Source organism: Rattus norvegicus, chromosome 10 (genome assembly GCF_036323735.1).
Source record: "Rattus norvegicus strain BN/NHsdMcwi chromosome 10, GRCr8, whole genome shotgun sequence".
NCBI classification, from domain to species: domain Eukaryota; kingdom Metazoa; phylum Chordata; class Mammalia; order Rodentia; family Muridae; genus Rattus; species Rattus norvegicus.
In genome coordinates this window covers 89,360,323-89,367,669 of record NC_086028.1, presented here as the reverse complement: position 1 = coordinate 89,367,669, position 7,347 = coordinate 89,360,323, and the positions used below count along the sequence as shown (strand labels likewise).

At 45.0% G+C, this 7,347-nt stretch overlaps 1 long non-coding RNA gene across 1 annotated transcript; it reads left to right on the top strand.

Annotated features, from left to right (window-relative positions):
• Positions 1-82: 82 nt before the first annotated feature.
• Positions 83-2,811, top strand: LOC134480720 (uncharacterized). The gene is made up of 2 exons (XR_010055461.1): positions 83-222; positions 2,266-2,811. It is a non-coding gene; the product is annotated as an uncharacterized LOC134480720 (long non-coding RNA).
• Positions 2,812-7,347: the final 4,536 nt, after the last annotated feature.

The following is a 7,347-nucleotide window of genomic DNA, read 5'->3' as shown; positions in this document are numbered from 1 at the left end:
GCCCCCCGCGACCTAGGCGACGGCACCAAGCTCTAGAAATGCCGGTTTCATCTTCCAATGGGAGCTCACCGCATCTGGGCGAGACGCGCCCACATGCCCCACCCGAGGCTACAAGCAACCAATCAGAAAAGCAAACAGATTTCCTATTTACTCTGCCAATCAACTCTGGGACTTTTCAAGGATTGAACTAACCCCGGGAGCATTCTGACCAACCCAATGCTGGTATGTAGGAGGGGCTAGGTTCACAGAGATATTTAAGGAAATTTGCTGTGGTTGAGCTAAAAGTAGAAACTGGTTTGGAGCAGAGTTCCTGGTCAGAAATACCCAGATTCCAACATCGAAATTAGGCATAAAGATTTCCTATTTGGTATGGAGTTAGAATGCCGCTGTACTTATATACAGACTTTCAACTGTAGGGAGAAATAGAATCACCAGCACCTTAACAGTCTCCCAAAGACCCAGTGCCCGTTTCTAGAGAAAGACCTTAAGTTACTTGGTACTCTAAATGATGCCAACTTGTTTAGTTAAAATGGTTACCAAAACCTGTCAATTTTGTGTAACTGATGTAATCGGGGTTAAAGGTGTAGCTCAGTGGTAGAGCACTACTAGATAGGCATGTGATAACCTGGATTCGGTCCCCTAGCACAGAAAACAGAGCCTCGTACACCATTTAACAGCTTTATTCAGGGCTAAAAAGAAACGAACTATCAAAACCATGAAGCAAACTTAATTGTACATTACTAAGTGAAAGAAGCCACAACCATCTCTAATGGGATCTGATGCGCTCTTCTGGTGTGTCTGAAGACAGCTACAGTGTACTTATATATAATAAATAAATAAATCTTTAAAAAAAGAAAGAAAGAAACCAGTCAGAAAAGTCTCACTAAAACACACTAAAGGGTTTCAAGCATTTAGTAGGGGGAGGGGAATGAATAGGTGGAGCCTCGTGCACTTTTAGAGAAGCAAAAATATTCTGTTATGGCGATAATGATGGGTAGTGCCGTCATACAGGTGTCCAAGCCTGGGAAATACACAAACCAAGAAGCACTTTCCATTGTTTGCTTACGTTGTGCCAATGTAGGTTCATCGGTAAGAACATATGTAGGATGTTGGTATCTGGGGAGGAGAACATGGGAGATCTTTACAGCATCCTGTCAGGTTTGCTGTGAGCCTAAAAGCACTCTAAAAATTACCCTTAAACATGAAGTGGATGGAGGGAGACTGAGAGATGGCTTCCAGGTTTAGAGCAGTTCCTATCTTGAGGAGGACTCAAGTTTGGTTCCTAAAACCTGTTATGTGGCTCAATGACCTCCTGTAGCTCCAGCTTCAGGGAAACTCAGGCCCCCTTCTGGCTTTTTCAGGCACCCACACATATGTGGCATGCATACACATGCATGAACATACAAATAAAAATAAATATTTAAAAACATTCCTGTCCACTTGATATTCAAGCGAACCATTGAAATAATGGAAACATATATATTCTATATTCTTTCTTTTTTTTATGGTAGTGGGAAACAAACTCGGAGCCTGGCTCAGGCAGGACAAGTGCTCTAACCATTGAGCCACATCTCCACACTTAAGTATATTGTGTGTGTGTGTGTGTGCATGTAGTGTGTTTTGTGTGTTAGTCTGCTTCCCACTACCATAACAGAGTGCCTGAAATAATTGACTCTAAGAGAAAAGGGGTTTATTTTGGCCCACAGTTTTGTTTTCAGTGCCCGGTTGATTAACCTCATCTGTTTTAGTCATAGATCATCCCTCTATGGTCCCTGCCATCCCTCCACAGCTGTGAGTGAGTTCCCTGGTTAGAGATGACCCTCTGTGACATAACAGGCCTGCCTTGAGGTCCTTGACTTCTCTCGATGATAAACCATGACTCAGAAGTGTAACCTAAGTCAGCCCTTTCCTGCCATCAACTCCGCTTTGGTCAGAATGTTTTTATCATAGTAGCAGAGAGGAAACTAGAACCCTGAGTTCCAGTAATCTCCTACCAGAGCCCCTCCTTAAGGCCTCCCTTTAGGTCCGATGACTCAAAGTTTCCACCACCCAACAGCCTAGATCTGAATTACACTAATACTGTCTCAGAAACAGTATTCGTAGCAGACGTGGAGTGGGGAAAAGTAGAAGAAAGTAGGCCTGATTTACCAGCAGTAGTATTGAAGAGGCAGGGTTATGATTTTTAAGAAGTAGTTGAGAGAAAAATTGTATACTGATTTTATTAATAGAAAATTCAGCTTTTTTTTTTTTTGTTTGTTTTAAAAGAACTAAGAACATAGCTGAGTGGTACAGTGTTCTGTCATATACAGAGTCTGGATTCCACCCACAGAACAGAAAAAATGGAAGAAGGAAAGAAAGAAAGGAAGGAAGGAAGGGGGGCTGGAGAGATGGCTCAGTGGTTAAGAGCTCCGACTGCTCTTCCAGAGGTCCTGAGTTCAATTCCCAGCAACCACATGGTGGCTCACAACCATCTGTAATGAGATCTGATGCCCTCTTCTGGTGTACCTGAAGACAGCTACAGTGTACTCACATATAATAAATAAATGAATCTTTAAAAAAAGAAAAGAAAACATTTCTTGTTAATCAGCTGCTTACATAACATAAAAAACACAATTGGGGAAAGAGAATGCTAGATATGTGCTATTGGGGAAGACTCTCGGCTCTGGGTCAGACTTTAAACTCTGTTAACTGGGCTGGGCTGAGGGTGCATGCAGCTCAGTGGCAGAGCCCCTGCCAAGTATATGTGAGGCTCTGGGTTTCATCTCCAGCATCAAAAAATAAACAAACAAACAAACACACACAAAAAAAAAACCTCATTGTCAACTTGACTGGATTTGGTGTCCCCAGGAAACACATCTCTGTGCTTTTCTATGCAGATGTCTCTGGAGAGGATTAACTGGGATGGGAAGACCCATGCTGAAGGTGGGCAGCGCTCTCCCATGAGCTGGCATCCTGGGATGGTGAATGTGCTAGCTAGTTTCCTGTCAGCTTGACACAAGCTGGGGTCATCAGAAAGGAGGGAGCCTCATAAACAGGGAGTCTCCTTAAGATTCAGCTGTGGGCAAGTCTGAGGGGCATTTTCTTAATTAGTGGTTGTTGAGGGGATAAGGTTGGGGGTGAGGGTGGGGCGGCCCATTTTGGTGGTCCTGGATTCTATAAGAAGGCACACTGAACGTTCTTATACAGTGATGACCAATCTGTGACGTGCAAGCCAGTAAGCAGCATCCTTCCACGGCCACTGCATTACCTCCTACCCCTAGATCCCTGCCCTGCTTGGGTTCCTGCCCTCCTTGTTCTTGATGATGAACCCATTATATGGAACTGTGAGTGAAATAAACCCTTTCCTCCCCGAGTTGCTTTTGGTCCTGGTGTTTCATCAGAACGATGGTAACATTAACTAAAACAATGAATAAGAAGGGAAAGAGGAGCTCCAATGTGAGCAGCAAGCAGCCTCACGCTCCTGCTGCCATGCGGTCCCCACCATGATGGACTGTGTCCCCCAAACTGTGGGCCAGAATAGACACTTCCTTTCTTAGCTTGCTTAGCACTAGGAGTCCGAGAGCCACTGCAGGTAAGTAAGCCCCAGGGTCTTAAGATTCTAAGTGACTCACTCCCTCCCCAGAGACTCAGACCCAGATGTAGGAAAGCTCAGTAGACCAGCATTTGAACACTCCCTTGAAAGAGATTCAAGCAGCTTTCTGGGCCTGGCAATATGGATGTGCAGAGTTAATCTCCCTGGCAAGTGCACTGGGGTTCCAATCACAGCAAAGGATCATCTGGTTTCCATAGGAACAGTCCTTCCCTTCCACGGAAAACTAACATGTCTCCTGCCCACTCAGACTTTCCAGAATGAATTGGTGTTTGTGGCTATAGGTGTTGGTCTTTATCTGTCAAAGAGCAAAGAGACATCCCTTTGAGAACAGCTCTCCCAGCCCTGGAGCCCATCCCTGCACAGCTGGAACACATGGTTCTTCCTTTTCTGTACAAAGTCTACAGCCTTTCTCCACACTGTTCCCTTTGCTAGCCCTGGGCATCACTTCAGGAAAGTAGGTTTCACTGACAGAAAACAGACAGATGGCAACTGCATCATCCCAAGCTTGGCTGAGATGGGGCCTGTGAAGCTGTTCCCAGGGTAGGCTGACCCGTGGGTTAGGACTGGAAAGACAAGCATAAGGCTGTCTGCCTACACAGTGTCACAGTCTCTACCACTTTGCTATTACAGCTTGGCTTTTTCCGCTGCTTTCCTGCCGGAATCCTTTTAAATTGCACCTGTGAGTACATTAGCTCACTAATGTGGGATAATCTTGGGAAAGGTGGGAGGCGCAGAGGGAAGGGTGCAAAAGGAACTCTGGAGATTGCCTTTGCTGCACAATGACCCCCGTGGGATGTTCTCCGATCCTGGGCTCTTGTACCCACTGCAGTTACCTCTGAGAAATTAAAAGACAGTGGAAAATTTGCCAAGTAGAATGGTTCCTGAACCATCGGCATGCAAGCCAGCTGGAAGACTTTTGAAACCCACACCCTCCTACGACCCTAAACTCTGTTCCCAACACCATTTCTCTAACTCTGTGGTTTCTACAAAGCAAAGGTATGTTCCCCTTCTTGTAGGGTAGAAGCTATCAAATGATAGCATCCTGAAAATCAGAACCTAAAACACAGCATGATCACGCTAAGTTTGTCACATAGAATCAGCTCAAGTCCTGCCGTTAGTATTACCAGACCTGGGAGAAAGTTCTTTCCCCCTGTGAAACGAAGCCATTGCAATGATCATCAAAATAATCTATGAACCCCAAACCTTCTTCAACACTAACTGAACCGCTTACTAGAAAATGGGTGGGGTCATAACTGGAACATAAACTTCCATGCATGGGCCATGGCTGTCATTACATTGGTGACCTGCCAAGAAGCATGTGAAAATACTTCGTGTCACAAGGTTCTTTCTGGAATCACTTCCACATCACCAACTGACAAGAGACTGACTGTACGCTGGAGAGGTCCTCAGAGAAACAGGCCCGAAAAGCTGAGTGTACTGCTAGGAAAAGGTCACCATTGTTTTATACTGTTTTATGTGATTATGGAGGCCTCGCAAGTCTGACATCAAACCTGACAGGAGAGGCTGGCAGGATGGACACTCAAGGCAAGGTTAAAGATTTGGTCCGACAGTAATCTGAATTATCTCTTGGTCTAGAAGCGGTGGGCCCGCTTTTGTATTTTTCACACAGGGTCTCACTGGATAGTCCTGCTGGACTCGGCACTAATTATGTAGACCATACCTACTGACCTGGGACTCACAGAGCTCTTCCTGCCTCTGCTTACCAGAGGATTAAAGGTATGGGCTACCTAACCAGGTAGGTCTTTTAAAGACTTAGATTGTTTTATCACAAATAAAATAATGGCCTAGCTAAACTAAGGTAAGTACTCAAATGATTACTTTGGGATTGGTGGCCTTTTACTTTGTCTAGGGCCATCCACTGATTGGACGAGGCCCATCAACACTACGGACAGCAATCTTTTTATTCAAAGTCCACAGATCTAAATGTAAATCTCATCCCAAAAGCACTCTCATGTTTGAGAAAGTATTTGGGTACCGTGGCCTAACCATACAAAACACTCTCACATTGGGTCACAAGAGCTGACGGTGGCCAAACCCTGACCCTACTTCTTGTGCCTCACAGTCCCTTACCTGGATTCTGCTGTTTCTACGCTTTTTGTTATCTCTTTTCTCTGCTAGTTTTTACCAACCTGACAAACCAGAGTCACCTGGGAAGAAAGAACCTCAATTGAGGGGTTGCCTCTATTAGAGTAGCCTTGTGGGTATGTCTTTGGGGTATATTCTTGATTAATGATTGATGAGAGAGGGTCCAGTCCACTCTGGGCAGTGCCATCCCCCAGGCAGGTGGTCCTGGGTTATATAAGAAAGCAAGCCGTGAAGAACAAGCCTGTAAGCAGTCTTCTGTTGCGATGTCTGTTTCAGTTCCTGCCTCCAGTTTCTGCCTTGAGGTCTTGCCTTGACATCCTTAAGTGATAGTAAACTGTAAGTCAAACAAACCATTTCCTTCCCAAGTCTCTTCTTGTCAGAGTGTTTCCTCACAGCAACAGAAAAGAAAACCAGACATTTCCCCACCCTTTCAGGTACATTTTCTCTCTGACCTTATCCTGAACTCTAGCTCCCAACCCCCTAAAAAGGCCTCCCAGCCTGTAGAAAGTAAAGCTAGTCATTTGCACTTTAGTGTACACTTAAAGCATTTGGATAGTGTTCTTACCCATCTTCTCACGATAAAAGGAAAATAAATAAAAATAAATAAATTTCAGAAACCAATAGAGAGCTGAAGGACATAGTGTTTTGATTTTGTGCATCCGTAAGTGCACATTTGTGTGTGTGTGTGTGTGTGTGTGTGTGTGTGTGTGTGTGTGTGTGTGTGAAGACAGAACTGAGGCAACCTCCAGGGAGCTGGAGAATTAGAGGATGCCTTGCCAGAATGTCATCCCAACAGTAATGGAAGCCTGGCTCTTTTCGCTTGAGGACCGTCACTGCAGTTGTCTGGGAGAGCATCTGATTGACTGAACTTGGGTTTTCTGCTCAGGCCAACCCAGAGGAAAGCAGAACATCTTGTGTGAGCATCCTTCCAAGGCCCCATGAAGTGAGCAAGCCACCACCAGACAGACCAACTGCCATTGAAAGTGCTTTAGAAGAGACAGTGCAGCATTACCTCCTCTCTGTTTCCAAGATGACCTTGAATATGATTCAGAGCAAGGCACAGATGGAGTGCCGAGACACGTGGACAACCTGGAGCAAGGTCTCTGAGTCCTTCGCCTCTTGCTTAAAGAACAAGCTGTGTCTGCCTGAGGCATCACTGGGTGATACAGGGCTGGGTGCAGGATCTGTTTAGTTTTTAACCATTCACAGGCAGCTGGGCCTTCTGAGTTGATGAACATTGGTCCTTGTTGAAAGACCTGGAAGAAATGTCCTCTTGCAATCCTTTTACTGAGCAAAGCAAGACAAACAGGCCAGTGGTAAAGACATGAACACCAGCCTTGGAATTGATGTTAGCTCTTTGGGCTGAGAGCCAGCGTCATCTGGATCTGGTAACTGGGTAAAATCGCTGTGATTTACAGGTTTAATCACTAAGCCAGTTCAGTCAGTCAACCAGGTCTCCAGGGAGGGAGTGAGGATTGAAAAGAAAGGACAATTAGACAGCATAACATGACTCCAGTCAGTGCTGAGGCTGAAGCGGGTTTATTTATTTATTTTCTTTCAGTATGCTTTTATACCATCCTAAGTAAGCACCGAACAAGATCAGTTCTAGATCAAGAAACAAAAGACAATAAACAAAGTCCTGTGGTATT